The 15,895-nt window shown below is 39.9% G+C and overlaps 2 protein-coding genes across 5 annotated transcripts in view; one reads left to right on the forward strand and one right to left on the reverse strand.

Annotated features, from left to right (window-relative positions):
* MTFR1 (mitochondrial fission regulator 1) overlaps positions 1-15,895 on the forward strand; it is a 128,113-nt gene that overhangs the window by 106,318 nt on the left and 5,900 nt on the right. Inside the window, exon 10 of one of the 2 annotated variants that reach the window (XR_010112945.1) lies at positions 620-6,940. The exons of the other annotated variant lie outside the window; for it this stretch is intronic. The gene's annotated coding sequence lies outside the window, so the exon portion shown is untranslated. Of the gene's footprint in view, positions 1-619; positions 6,941-15,895 lie in introns of those variants that run through there. 2 annotated transcript variants of the gene reach the window in all.
* PDE7A (phosphodiesterase 7A) overlaps positions 1-15,895 on the reverse strand; it is a 124,554-nt gene that overhangs the window by 32,546 nt on the left and 76,113 nt on the right. The gene's annotated exons all lie outside the window — the stretch shown is intronic.

The raw sequence follows: 15,895 nt of genomic DNA on the forward strand, positions 1-15,895 counted from the left end.
TATAGCCTTAGAAACCAAGGTAAAAATACAATACAACGAATGCATTAGAGCCGACACACTTAGAAAACTTTTAGAAAATGTTGCAGAATACTTGTACTGTATTTATTATGAAAAAATAACCTAAAGCAGAGTTCAAGGTCATGAGTGCCACTTCATGAGCGTTCCCTCTGATTTACCTTAAATTACACACAAAAGGTAACAATTTTATTACTGGCAATTAGGATTGCTGTGTGTGTGTATTAGGATCACATTGTATGTATATATGTAAATTAGAATCACTGTGTGTGTGTGTGTGTGTGTGTGTCTGTGTGTGTGAGAGAGAGAATTTGAGAATCTCTTTGCAAGGACAACTGCATAAGGTCCAAAACATGAATTAGCCTCATTTGAGGGGGAAACTCCAACAATTCAATCCACTGTGCTCTGTCACCATGGTAGGATACATACTGTCAATGGTTAAGTCAATTGGTACTGTCTGGGAGCCAAGGCCCCAACCATGAAATCATGGTTGTATCCTCCCCTGCCTAACTCTTATTTTCTGGGCAACTTCTGACAAGTCATAACCTTCTGATATCTCATTTTCCTTAACTGAAAAAAAAAAATCATGTTTCCTGTTTCACAGAGCCCTGAAGTTAAGATTCATTATCAAGAGTTCTATTTTGACCAAGTTAAGCTGCAAATGAGTATTAGATATTGACTCACAAGGAAATGATCACTCATCATGGAAGCCCAATGCCTTCTAAGATTAATCTCATAAAGAAACCTACATAACAGGATAAGAAATGGACCTTCACTTAATGATATAGGACCACCCTTATCAATTACTGATTATGTCACAGACAAATTAAGAAAGGACATGGAGCCTGTCTAGATGAAATGGAAGATCATTCAAGGAAAAGTGTTTTCTTCACCTACAGGGTCTGAGGGCCTCATACAGGAAGCCTACACGTAACAAGATTATATTCTGGTAAAGAATGAAAATCCCACGAGACTTTGCAGAGATGCCAACTAAAACTACCTCAAAGTTTTGTCTAAGATTTAATAGAGGACCAGAACTTTCGGGGGATGTCTGGTTTGATTTTTTTCATTAATCTAATCTTTGAATATGTAATGCATTCACATTTCAAAAACAAGAAGGGAGGGAAGAAAGAAAATAACAGTGAATGATTCAACCCTCTATGTGTCCCCTTATACAACCACTCTCAAGCCCTACCCCAAAATGGTAACTTTTATCTTAAAGTTTCTATTGTATCCTTCCTGAGGTTTTTTTTTTCTTTTCTCGAGTTTCATCTCTTGTTGCCCATTCTTGTTGTTCATTCTTGTTGCTGGAGTGCAATGGTGCGATATCGGCTCACCGCAACCTCTGCCTCCGGGGTTCAAGCAATTCTCCTGCCTCAGCCTCTCAAGTAGCTAGGATTACAGGCATGGGCCACCACACCCAGCTAATTTTGTATTTTTAGTAGAGACGGGGTGTCTCCATGTTGGTCAGGCTGGTCTCGAACTCCCGACCTCAGGTGATCTGCCTGCCACGGCCTCCCAAAATGCTGGGATTACAGGCGTGAGCCACTGCGCCCAGCCCTTCCTGAGTTTTAAAAATTAAATATATAGAAACATATATTATTTTTCTACTTATTTTACATAAATGGTAGCATATTTTACAACTTGTTCTGCATCTTGCTTTTTAATTTATTGTGGATCACTCTCCCTGTCAGTGCATAGACACCTTCCCTGTTCTTTTATAAGGCTGTAAAGTATTCTATCATACAGATGAATCATAATCCATTTAACCAGTCCTCTACTGAAGGGCACTGCTACAGTTTTACAGTTTGCAAGAATACCTTTGTTTTGTTAAATATGCTTATATTTCTACTACTTGATTTGTCAGCTTGAGATACCATCCTCTAATTTTCAGTTATTGCACAAGGAAGTCACTCTATATGCCATCTTCTTTCCCCTTTCCTCTTCCAGTATTGTTAGTTACCAGAGCATATTTTTTTCCTTTCACTCTTATCTCTACTTTCATTTTAGGCTTACCTGTAGAAACTGAATTTACTCAATAACGCAAGACCTTTTATCTTAATTTCCCCAGTTATCTACTTGCTTGTGTTCATACTCTAGTAGTATCCTTAAGTGCTCATGAAAACAAAATTATCTCACAGCAATATATTGCACTCATAATATATTATTGAATGTTCAAATTTTTTTTCAGTAGTCTTTTGTCTTTCTTGGTTCTCCTTTTCCTTTCTTGAATTTCTTTGAAGGTACTGGTTCATTATCTCTGGCATTGAAACTTGCAAAATCTGAGGCAAACCTGTTATTTTTGCCCTTGTAAGTGACTAGGTATTTTTGTATGGCCGCCCACAGAATTCTTTCTTTCTCTTTAAAGGCCAATTACTTTACTAAGATATATCTCACTGTTAACCATTCTGGGTCATTTTTGCCTGGTATGTTCTTTCAATATACAAATTTAAATCTTCTGTTATTCCTGGAAAGTTTTCTTGAATTATATCTCTAAATATCTACTTTGCTCCACTATTTTAGCTTTTTAAAATCAGACACTCTAAACTGTCTATGTTGAAACACCTTTTTCTGTTTTCTATCTCACTTTCTCTCCAATTCTTTTTAACTATTTGTTTGCTTTTCTCATTTCTATCCACTATATCCATTACTGTGTTCAGTATAAATTCTATCTTGTCGCCTTCCAAATCTGTCTTCCTTTCCATGATATATTTAAATTTTACTTCTACTATTTTCTGATTCTGAATGTACATGTCTAATGCATCTGAACTCCTTTTGTTGTCTTATCTCTTCACTGAGTTCTTAAATTTGTGCTTTATGGTAAAGCTATTGTTTAATTTAATTTTTTGAGTGGTAGGAAATTTAGTCACAATTTTCATCAGTTCTATGGCAGCACTATTCCATTAAGTGCTCTCCAGTCATTAAATTCTGCTGCTGTCTTCCACTGTTTTACTTAAATTATCTGCCGTGCCAGTTTCCTTTTTTAAAAGTCATTATTGAATGAGCTGAATTTTCCTGGACCAACTCTTTGTACCAAGTTCTTAATGGGGATAAAAGGGAGGTCTTGGGAGAGAGCAGAGGAAATCCCTCTGAGCTCTACTACCCAAATGGCTCTCTCCTTCTCTGCCAAAGAAATAAACTGCTTCTTAGGATCACGCCTCTGCTATTTCTCTAAACCATACTGGGCCCAGAGAGACTGCACTGGACTCTGCTTAACCCAGATCCTAGACCAGATGTGGAAAGTGAAATAATTAGCTTTGTACTTCAGGGTGAGCTCCCCACCCTCACCCACCCCTAAGCTTTAAAAAAGAAAAATTAAGACTTCTTTGTGTCCTAACATATGGTCTATTCAATGTGCACTCGAGAAGAATTTGTGTTCTGCTGTTGAGTACTCTGTGTCTGTTACCTCTAATTGGATTATAGTGTTGCTCAGGTGCTTGATTTCCTTATTACTCTTCTATCTGATTGTCCTATCCATTATTGAAAGTGGGGTATTCAAGTCTTCATTATTGTAGAATTGTCTCTCTCTTAAATTCTGTCAAATTTTGCTTCATATATGGTGGAAATCCATTGTTAGATATACATATGTGTTTATCATTATTATATCTTCCTGCTGGATTTAAACTTTTATCAATATACAATGCCTTTTATCTCATAACCTTTTTTTTCAAAACTTAAAGTGTATACTGTCTGCCAATAATAATATAGTCACACCAGATCTCTTTTGGTTATTATCTGCATGGTATGTTATATTAGGGTTCTCTAGATTAGTTCTGTCCCTCTAAAGGGGAGTTAAGTATTAACTCACACGATCACAAGGTCCCACAATAGGGCATCTGCAAGCTGAGGAGCAAGGAAAGCAAGTCTGAGTCCCAGAACTGAAGAACTTGGGAGGCTGATGTTTGAGGGATCCAGCACAGGAGAAAGATGTGGGCTAGGAAGCTAGGCCAGTCTAGTCTTTCCATGTTTTTCTGCTTGCTTTATAGTCTAGCCACGCTGGCAGCTGATTAGATGGTGCCCCCCCCCCGCCCCAAGATTGAGGGTGCGTCTGCCTTTCCCAGCCCACTCGCTCAAATGTTAATCTCTTTTGGTAACACCCTCACAGACACACCCAGGATCAATACTTTGCATCCTTCAATCCAATCAAGTTGACACTCACTATTAACCATCATATACCTCCTTTCCCATTCTTTTACTTTCAACCTCTTTGTGTCCTTATATTTAAGGTGAAGTAATCTCTTTAATATAGCATACAGTGGGTTTTTTCCCCCCAATCTGCCAATCTCTGCCTTTAAAGAGAAAAATTTAGCTGGGTATGGTGGTGCATGCCTGCAGTCCAAGCTACTCCAGAGACAGAGGTGGGAGGACTGCTTGAGCCCAGGAGGCAGAAGTTGGAGTGAGCTGAGATTCCATCACTGCACTCCAGACTGGGCAACAGAGTGAGACCCTGTTTCTAAATGAAGAAATAAATAAAAATAAAATAGAGAAAAATGTAATCCATTGACATTTAATGCAATTTCGATAAAGAAGGATTTACTTCTGCCATTTTGTTATATGTCTTCCTTTTTTTTTTTTTTTTTGAGACAGAGTCTTGCCCCGTCATTCAGGCTGAAGTACAATGGTGCAATCTCGGCTCACTGCAATCTCCACCTCCTGGGTTCAAACCATTCTCCTGCCTCAGGCTCCCGAGTAGCTGGGATTACAGGTGCCCACCACCATGCCCAGCTAATTTTTGTATTTTTAGTAGAAATGGGGTTTCACCATGTTGGCCAGGCTGGTCTCGAACTCCTGACCTTGTGATCCGCCCGCCTCGGCCTCCCAAAGTGCTGGGATTACAGGCTGAGCCACCATGCCCAGCTGTTATTTGTCTTCTATATGCCTTGTTTTTTGTTCTTTAATTCTTCCATTAGGCTGGGCACAGTGGCTCACGCCTGTAATCCCAGCACTTTGGGAGGCTGAGGCGGGTGGATCACGAGGTCAAGAGATTGAGTCCATCCTGGCCAAGAAGATGAAACCCCGTCTCTACTAAAAATACAAAAATAAGCTGGACGTGGTGGCATGCACCTGTAGTCCCATCTACTCGGGAGGCTGAGGCAGGAGAATCGCCTGAACCCGGGAGGCGGAGGTTGCAGTGAGCCGAGATCGCACCACTGCACTCCAGCCTGGCGACAGAGCGAGACTCTCTCAAAAAAATAAAAATAAAAATAAAAATTCTTCCATCATTGCCTGTTTATTTTTTTTTCACTTATTTTTTTTTTTTGAGACAGAGTCTCACTCTGTTGCCCAGGCTGGAGTGCAGTGGTGTGGTCTCGGCTCACTGTAACGTCTGCCTCCCAGGTTCAAGTGATTCTCCTGCCTCAGCCTCCCAAGTAGCTGGGACTATAGGTGCGTGCCACCACGCCCGGCTAATTTTTATATCTTTAGTAGAGATGGGTTTTCCTCAAGTTGGCCCAGCTGGTCTTGAACTCCTGAACTCAGGGGATCCACCCGCCTCAGCCTCCCAAAGTGCTGGGATTACAGGCATGAGCCACCACGCCCGGCCCATTATTGCCTTTCTAAAATTTGGGTTTTTGTTTTGTTTTGTTTTGTTTGTGCATCATTTTAATTCCCTCCTTTCCTGTTTTGTGTATTTTTAAATTTACTTAGTGGTTACTTTGGGGATTACAATTACACCTTAAACTTATAAAGACCTAGTTTGAATAATACCAATTTAATTTCAATAGTATACAAACACTGCTCATATGCATCTCCAATCCTCCTCCTTCCTATTGTTATTATCACAAGTTACATCTTTATATGTGTGTGCCCATTACCACAGACATAATTATTGTTACATGCATTTGCCTTTTAAATCATATAAGTAAAAGAGGTGTTATAAACCAAAAATATAACACTGGTTTATGTATTTACTTGTGTAGTAACCTTTACCAGTGTTATTTCCTCTTATGGCTTTAGGTAACTGTTAATACCCTTTTATGTCATCATAAAGAACTCCCTTTAGCATTTCTTTCTTATTCTCTTTGAAATGGAGATCTCACTATGTCGCCTAGGCTGGCCTTGAACTCCTGAGCTCAAGAGATCTTCTTGCCCTAGCCTCCTGAGTAGCTAGGATTACAGGCATGTGCCACTGTGTTGAATCTACCATTTCTTGTAGGACAGGTCTACTGGTAATGAACTCCCTCAACTTTTGTTTGTCTGGAAATATGTTAAACTCCCCTTCATTCTTCAAGGATAGTTTTGCCAAATATGGAATTCGTGGTTGATAGTTTTTTGTTTTTGTTTTCAGGACTGACAATATGTTAGTTTATTCCCTTCTGGCCGCCAAGGTTCTTAATGAGAAATCAGCTATTAATCTTATTGAGAATCCCTTGTACAAGACAAGTTGCTTCTCTCTTGCTGATTTCAAAATTCTTACTCTTTGGGTTTCAACAATTTGACTATAGTGTGTCTCAGTGTGGATTTCTGAGTTTGTCCTGATTGGAATTTACCGAGCTTCTTGGATGTGCACATTCATGTCTTCATCAGATTTGGGAAGTTTATTTTTTCAAATATTTTTTTCTGCCCCTTTTTCTTTCTGGGACTCCAGTGATTCATGTATTGGTACACTTGATGGTGCCACCAGTCTCTCAGGCTCTGTTCATTTCTCTTTTTTTCTCTCTCTCTCTTTCTACTCCTCAGAATGGACAGTTTCAATTATCTTGCCTTCAAGTTTGCTGATCCTTACTTCCCCCTGCTCAAAGGTTTCAACAGCAGATTTTTCATTTCAGTTATTCTACTTTTCAATTCTAGAATTTCTGTTTGGTTCCTTTTTACAATTTCTTTCTCTTTACTGAGATTCTCATTTTGTTTGTACATTGTTTTCCTTATTTGTTTTTAGTTATTTGTCCATGTTTTCTTTTAGTTCAGTAAACATTTAAGATAGATAGTTCATTTAACATCTTTGACTAGTAATTCCAATGTGTGGGCTTCCTCCGGGGTGGTTTATATCAAATTCTTTTTTTTTTCCTGTGGGCTATATTTTCCTGTATGTTTTGTATTTTTTTGTTGGAAACTGAACATTCCAAGTTTTACACTGGGGAAGCTCTGGAAACTGAATTATTTTACTCCTCCAGGATTATTTTTAAAATTTTGCTGGCTTATGATAAAGGGTATTTCAAGGAAACAGATAAAGGGATGTATAGGGCGAGGTATGGGGGAAGGGGTGCAGAGCTTCCATGCCCTCCGTAGGTGCACCACTCTCCAGGAACCTGCAGGTGTTCAGCTATGTGGAGGCTCCCTGAATGCGGTCCTCTCGGGTTTTTATGGAAGCTTCATAATGTCAGCATTCCTTCCCCCAAGGTATAGGGCAAGACTCTCTCTGGGGAAGGTCTTAGGACCCACAATCAGAAAAGTGGGCAGACATTAGAGTCCTGCCTTGGGGCAGGTGAAAGGAGGGCAGGAGAAGGTCAGAGAAATTGTTTTTCTTGAGGCCTGCTCCTGAGGCCTGACACACTCAACATTACAACAAAAGACTGTAACAAGGGCTATGGAAGTTACAAGCCAGGAATTGTGGGCAAAAACATAATACCACAGGTCATCCCCTGGTTTTCAAACACGGATCCTTTACATCAAAAGAATATACATAATTATTAATAACTAGTCCAGTCCATCATAGTGCATGACTGTCTCCCAGGGTGAGGCTACTCAGGTTTGTAGGGTTTTTTTTAGATCTTGTCAGGTTCCAAAAGTAGCAGTAGTTTGGCAAACATACAGTGTTATTCTTTCCGGCATCTGGAATAATTGAGCTAAGAGATAATGTTGTCTCTTGCTCCAAGACTTTGTTTTTGTTTTGTTTTGTTTTGTTTGTTTTTTAAGACTGAGTCTCGCTCTGTCGCCCAGGCTGAAGTGCAGTGGCATGATCTGGGCTCACTGCAACCTCTGCTTCCCGGGTCCAAGTGATTCTTCTGCCTCAGCCTCCTGAGTAGCTGGGACTACAGACGTGTGCCACCACGCCCGGCTAACTTTTGCATTTTTAGTAGAGATGGGGTTTCACCATATTGGCCAGGCTGGTCTCGATCTCCTGACCTCGTGATCCGACCGCCTTGGCCTCCCAAAGTGCTGGGATTACAGGTGTGAGCCACCACACCCAGCCAACTCCAAGACTTTTAATGTAATATTTGATTTCCCTCAATTTATAACCCACTTACTCATTTATTTACCCTCAGTTATTAGTCCTCCTTTTCTCCACTTGTCATTTATTTTTACTCAAACGTTTCCACATTTGGAAGGAGCATTAAGTTTGGTCTCTGTGCTAGTCCAGATTGCTGGTTGTAATGCTAGTCTAGCAAGTGCCTTTTCCTGTGTCCATTCCCATTCATAGAGGGTAGGGTTACAAAGGTTCTGAACTAGTGAACCATTTTTACCACTAGGCAATAACAGCCGTATTCACTCTCAGCCCCAATTTTGCCAGATGGGGTGAAGGTACAACCCACCCCCATCAGGCCCTCAGGAATTCTGGCATAAGGCTTAAAAATACAGTTATACTTTCTTGCTTAGAAATAATCCTTGTTTCCAGCACTTGTAGTCCTAGGACTACTGTTTCAGGTAAGGGGGAAAAAATGTTTTTAGGTGATTTGGGGAAGAAAGAAAAAAACTATAGTTGTTATACTAGTGCACTTCTCCCTTGGCAAGAATTTATAGTCATATCAGCATCCTCCACAACCCCTATTCACCAGATCCACCAGGAAAAGACACAAATCTTGTGGGGACACTCCTTTAGTCCCACTCATGCTGAATGTGAGCACACACTTGTGACGGTGAGTAAGCCAGCCCTTTGTGCTTTCATCTCCCTCTGTTATGGACAGTGTTTCAATTGCCATTTCTACTTATCTTTCAAACTATACTCTGAAGAGGTTATCTCTCTGCCCAGTGCTGGACATTATGGGCTGTACCTCTGTCTGACAACTGTTGGCCACCGAAATCCATGCAGTACCTTCTGTTCTAGTTCTTTAATGGCACTCTAAGCATTTGCATCTTCCACAAGTAAGCAAAGCCCAGTCCAAAATCAGGTCTATCCCATCTGTAGCCCCCCAGGGCTACCAGCATCAGTCTCACTTGCCAGCTATGTTCAGGGCGTTCCTACCATGGAATCTGTCCCATAACCATAGGCAGCCTCTGTCTCTCTTGCGGAGAAACAGGATTGTTCTTACCGTCATTATGTGTCTGAGAGGGGGCAAAAGGAACATGTCTTGACTCAGCCCATCTCTACACTGCTGCAGTACCCCCAGATCCACTCATTCCATGGACCTCAGGGAGGCACACGGGGATACTTGCTTGCATTTTACGTCTTTTCCAAACTATTTTTCCCTTTGCTTGTCTGTTTGCCTTTTTCTATTCCTTGTATGTAATCACTGAAGTTTCTGTTCCAGTATCTCTGCAGTCAGCCAGTGATGTGGCACAGATTTCCTTAAGTGTCTGGCTCCAAAATGGGGGTGAGGGGGTCAGGACAGTACTATCTCCTTAAATCTCCTGACAGATGCCACTGGGGGAAACCCCTGAGGCCAAGAGGGCCAAATCTTGTGAAAACATCTGCATCAGTCCCTCAGTGATCCGCCAGAATGACGAGAACACCAAGGTCCCCACTTCCCACCCTGGCTTCAGCCAGATACTGCAGGCATATGGGCCATATCCCCACAGGCCACAGGGCTGAGGAATGGGGGATGGCTACTGGTTCACCCAAGCTGTCCTGCCAAAAAACAGTGGCCTCTCCCTTCAACAAGTACTCTCTTGGTGACTCTAAGTGTCCAATCAGGGCCCAGAATGCTGAAATAGTTGATTCTGGTCATTTTTTCTACTTGGGTAGTTGTTTCAGTGGAGAGATCAACCCCTGGAGGTTCTTACTCTGTCATTTTGAATGGCATTCACCCCTTTCTTTTAAAGGGGGTTTTTCCTAAAGGTCCTTTCTGGGATGAGACATCCCAAACCCTCTCTTTTGCTCAGCCTAGGTTTGAGAATGGGGAAAGGTTGCATGTGAGAGCTTAACTGTCCAGAAACAACCATTGTTAACACCCCACCCTGGTACTCCAGATTTTTTTTTAAGAATTATTTTCTATATGTATATATACGTATAATTTTTCTTTCATCTAAGAAAGTTAATACTATTTTTTTCACATCAGAATTTATCGGCTGAGCACGGTGGCTCACACCTATAATCCTAGCACTTTGGGAGCCCGAGGCAGGCAGATCACTTGAGGTCAGGAGTTCAAGACTAGCCTGGCTAATATGGTGAAACCCCATCTCTACTAAAAATGCAAAAATTATCTGGGTGTGGTGGTGGTCGCCTGTAATACCAGCTACTTGAGAGGCTGAAGCAGGAGAATCATTTGAACCTGGGAAGTAGAGGTTGCAGTGAGCTAAGATTGTGCCACTGCACTCCAGCCTGGGCAACAGAGTGAGACTCCTCAAAACAAAACAAAACAAAAATGTATCTATTATCTTTTCATGCCAATAAATATATGTAACATCACTTTTACTAGCCATGTATTAGTCTAATGTACGAAATTATCATCACTTAATCTTTTTGCTATAAAACTGTTTCAAACTTTTATTTTGCTTACAAACAATTCTGCAGTAAAGATCCTTATAACTAAATTTTTGTACACAACCTAATAGATTCCCTTAGAATAAGTATTCAGAAGTAGAACAAGGAATAGGAGTGCACTTCAATAGTGTCTAAAACCCATGCCAAACTGGAGACTAAGTTCTAAAAGAAAATTAGAGAGATTTCCAGAACTGTCCTAGAATTGCTTCCAAAATATGATCTAAGAAAAGGGATCAGGAACTATAAATCAAGGATAAAACATGATGAGATCACTTTAAGACTGTTGGAAATTTTTAGTTTCTTCATGTTTACTCCACACCCCCACTCCCCTCATCACACAGACACTGTTTTCCTGGAGTAATGACATGTAAAATTCTTACTTTGGAAAAGCCTATAGACTCCTATTATGGGGAAAGGAAGGAGGGTAGTGCTGGGAAGGTTACACCCAGGTGTTCTGTCAGCAGGTTAGCGAAACCTGAGTGAAAAAAGCAAATAGAGGCCACTACAGAGAGGAAAGGATATCAAGCTGAATAATTAACATCATTTAGGAATACAGGAGAGAGGATACATGAGGAACTGGGAACAAGAGTGACTATGAGAATTTAACTAGTACTTTCATCCGAACAATTACTAAAAAGCTCACCCTCTGGCTGTATTACACGATGTCTGACCTTCTTACCAATATTGTTTTTTTTTCTTTTTTTTTTTTAGACGGAGTCTCGCCCTGTGGCCTAGGCTAGAGTGCAGTGGCGCAATCTCAGCTCACTGCAACCTCCGCCTCCCAGGTCCTGATTCAAGCAATTCTCCTGCCTCAGCCTCCCGAGTAGCTGGGATTACAGGCACGCACCACCATGCCCAGCTAATGTTTGTATTTTTAGTAGAGATGGGGTTTCACCATGTTGGCCAGGCTGGTCTTGAACTCCTGACCTCGTGATCCACCCGCCTTGGCCTCCCAAAGTGCTAGGATTACAGGCATGAGCCACCACGCCCGGCCCTCTTACCAATATTCTCATGAGCTCACTGTGACATGAGACAAATTATTTATTTCACAGCATAATGCACAACAGATTAAACTTGCCTTTATTAAAGCTCCACTTCCATCAAGCCTGGACTATTTATTTTAAGTCCCAGGCTTGTGCTAGTTTACATGGTTACCTACATTCCAATCCAGCTTAGAAAGCCAACAGGGCTCAGTGAATTAATCAAGTTGCTATTAAAGAGCAGTTGGCTTTGCTGGCTCTTTTCTAAAATATCACATTACTTCACTATGTGACCAAGAACAAACTACCAGCCTCCACCAAACCTAAATGAACACTGTGACTTACTGATCACGGGTATTACTTCCAGTTAATGATTCTTAGCTTCTCTAAGCCAAATCACAAAAAGTGGGATAGCAGACAAATGTAAAAGACATGTTTTTCTCTTGCTTTTCCCTCCTCATATTAGAAAGTAGACAGGAAATACAAGCCCCAGGTCAAGGAAACAAAAGAGCTGAAGAACCAACACAACTGGAGCAGTATTACTCTAACTCTTCCACAGATTCTTTTCTATCACCCAAATCGCATGTTTTCCCACAACCGATGTCACAAAAGAGGCCTTTAACAGAAAAGCCTCTGGCTCTTGAGACCCGACCACTACTTGCTTTAACAGTCCACGAGAGGGAGCCCTGCAGCCACTGTATCTGCCACCTTAACAATCATGAAGACACCAATCATGAATTACCCTTGGAGATTATTGTTTAAAATTTTTTTAATTCAGTCCTATAAGGTTTTAACTCTAATCTAGGGCAAGGTCATGTTGAATGGCGCTGGTATTAAAACAAACCTGAAGACGTTCTATATCCTAACCTTCCCTTTCTTTCTCTTGATTTCCCTCAAAAAGAACAGGAGTGGTATCTAAAAGCCTATTGTTAACATCGGGTAATTACACTTACCCTACATCTACGGGACACATTTTCTTAGAAAAAAATTTTACATTTAGCATGCATGAATGAATGGGGGAAAATCAGCTAGGTGTCTGCAGCAATGGTCATTAGTAGAGCAGCACGTGCTGACATGGAGAGGCAGAGCAGCAAAGTACATGAGAACACAGGGGCTTAGGAATTAGACATATCTGAGTTTGAATCCCAATTCTGCCACTTTTACTAGTTTTGTGACATTAAACAGGTTAGTTAAGAAGGTCTCTAATCCTCAGTTCTTCATCTGTAAAATAGGCCCCACAAGACTGTTACAAAGATTAAATGAGATAATATATGCAGTATGTCTTTGCACATTTTTGGCAAAGAAAAAGCACTTAAAATTAATAGACATGGTCATTATTATGAATATCAAATATTTTTAAATATGTCATACCATTTTTTTTTAACAAAACCAGATTTATTTTTCATGACAGTATAACTTCATCCTGAAAACTAATGTGCTAGAGAAATAATTGGAAACATTTAAAATATTTCAGAATAAGCATACAATCTCATTACCATCAAACAAGTATATTGGCCAAGTACGGTGGCTCAAACCTATAATCCCAGCATTATGGGAAGCTGAGGTGGGAGGATTGCTTGAGCCCAGGAGTTCGAGACCAGCCTGGGCAACATAGTGAGCCTCCATCTCTTTATATTTATATAAAAACAACGTGTGTGTGTGTGTGTGTGTATATATAATGAATATACAGCTTAAACTTCAGTATGAACCAAAGAAATAAATTAGCCACTCATAATCTAAAAATTAGATTAATGTTATGTGTATAACCAATATTCCCTCCCAAAAGAACTGCTTAAGGGAGGGAATATTTGTTATACATATAACATTGATCTAAGTTTTAGATTATGCAGAATTCAATGTTCACTTTGAAAAAAATTAATAAAATAGGGATATGGGAGACATAAAACCCTATAAAAAGGTTACATACGGTGGCTCACACCTGTTAATCCCAGCACTTTGGGAGGCTGAGGCGGGTGGATCACCTGAGGTCAGGAGTTCGAGACCAGCCTGACCAACATGGTGAAACCCTGTCTCTACTAAAAATACAAAATTAGCTGGGCGTGGTGGCGCAGGTCTGTAATCCCAGCTACTTAGGAGGCTGAGGCAGGAGAATCACTTGAACCCAGGAGGCGAAGGTTGAGGTGAGCCGAGATCATGCCATTGCACTACAACCTGGGCAACAAGAGTGAAACTCCGTCTCAAAAAAAAAAAAGATTGATTACTCTTATTGTTATGAATTAGGCATATTTTTACTCTTCAGAGCTGGGATATGGGATATGCTGGATCCCTCTTATGCTGAAACTCAGACGCTGAACATAGCATAGCTCCTCAGTCATTAAATTCTTAATTCCCTTATTAAAGTAAGCTGAGAAAGAAAGATGAAAAGGAAAGTACACAAAGTCTTAATGCAGTTCCTTCAAAACTTAACATACAAAATAAAGCTGAATTTCCAATTTCACCAATTTGCCAAAGCACAAGTAAAATTAAACTACCATTAAACTGTATTAAGATTAAGGTCCAATACATATCGGTCAATTTCCTAATTTATGCTATCGAGTTAGGGAAGATATTTAGAAGACAGAACATTCTGTTCTTTCAACTTTAGGACAAACAAGAAACAAAGATTAGTGGTTCTTAAATGTAGGCACTTATGAATCACCTGGAAACTAGGTGAAAGTTTTTTAAAAAACTGCACATACATGGGGCAGAATGCTCTGTGTCCTAATGCAATTCAGTACAGCAGTGCTAATCTCTACAAGCACCACTTTGTAAGGAATTAGAATAGAAAGGAGATAGGAGCATGGGTGATAGAAAAGACAGGAAAAAGGGACATGGGATTATTGTTTCCTGGGATATCGCCATAAACTATTAAAGAAATGTTTGCTCTGGAACAACCTGATATGACTTCAAGAGAAATGAACGACTGGGAAGAAATTAAAATTTAATAGACACTCCAGACAAATAAGATCTTAGTCTACAATACCATAACTACAAGCACAGGCTGGCAAACTCGAGTCTGAATGAGAGACTAAATTACAAATGATGGATAGCTGCTTTCGCAGACCAAACAGATAATGGTTGGAAAAAAGTATGCTTGTGAATAGGAAACTAATGACCATGCAGTACAGTATGAAAGTTAGATAAGAGAAAAATACTATAATGAAGAAAGCTGCATGGCTGAGCGAAATGCTGAGCAAACTATTTGTACACCTAAAGAAAAGGGGAAAAGCACTAAAAGCTTCCAAATATAACAGAATCTACCCTTGTATGGGAGTTACTAGATATTAAAGACTGAGATAAACTAAGACAATATAATCAGTACGATATAAGCTTTTAAGAAACATCTTCTTTCATGTCATAATACAACTAAGTATGAAACAAATAATCAAAGTCTAACACAGTCTTATCAGAAAAACAGGAAACAACTCCAAATCAAATATACATGAGGAACTAAGGGAAATTTAGGGAAAATTCTGTATGCTTTCATACAGTCATTGTAATAAAGACAATATGAGACATATGATTCAACAGAAAGGCAGCAACCAGCCTGAACTTGGTTAACAGTTAATACAGATTATATGGAGAGAACTACAAACAGGCCCCTGTAAAATCTAACTGTAGGAGATACACAGCCATAGTCAATTCAATGCAATAAAAATATACTCAGTCTCTACTATGAGCCAGAAGCTGCCAGAGACCAGAAATAAAAAGATGAATAAAACTAAAAGCCTAAAGTGAAGAGCTTATAGGCTACAATGTAAATATCCTGAAAGGTCCCCCTGCTGCCCTAGCATGGGATGAAGTAAACTGTTAAAATGAATACAGAGCTCAAGATAATGGGCGAAACATACTTACATGGACTGGAACATTACTGTGTCCCAAGAGTAAAAAGAAAATGGAAAAAACTGCATTTCTGTTGACATGAGAAACACTGAAAGAAAACATATTCCTTGTATTACATCTTGCTGGATGTTGGCAGAGAGACCAGGCCCTCCAGTCTGGATGACGTCAATGAGCTTTGGCAAATTCCATGAAAAGAACTGTCAAGCTGACAACTTCCATTACTATTTAATAATCATGCCAGAATTGTTCAAAAGAACACATCAGACTAGAAATTCTAATGGGCATGCAGAATGGGATTATAATTCTTTAATGTTTAAGACATTAGTATCTCTTATACGTTAAAAATAATGTGTAACTAAAGAATGATTTATTAAGTTTAGAGACAAATTTAGAGCAGAAAAGAGATGAAATTTTATTTATTTATTTTTTGAGATGGAGTGTCATTCTGTCACCCAGGCTGGAGTGCAGTGGCACTATC

This window comes from Pan paniscus, chromosome 7, assembly GCF_029289425.2.
Source record: "Pan paniscus chromosome 7, NHGRI_mPanPan1-v2.0_pri, whole genome shotgun sequence".
In the NCBI taxonomy this organism is placed as follows: domain Eukaryota; kingdom Metazoa; phylum Chordata; class Mammalia; order Primates; family Hominidae; genus Pan; species Pan paniscus.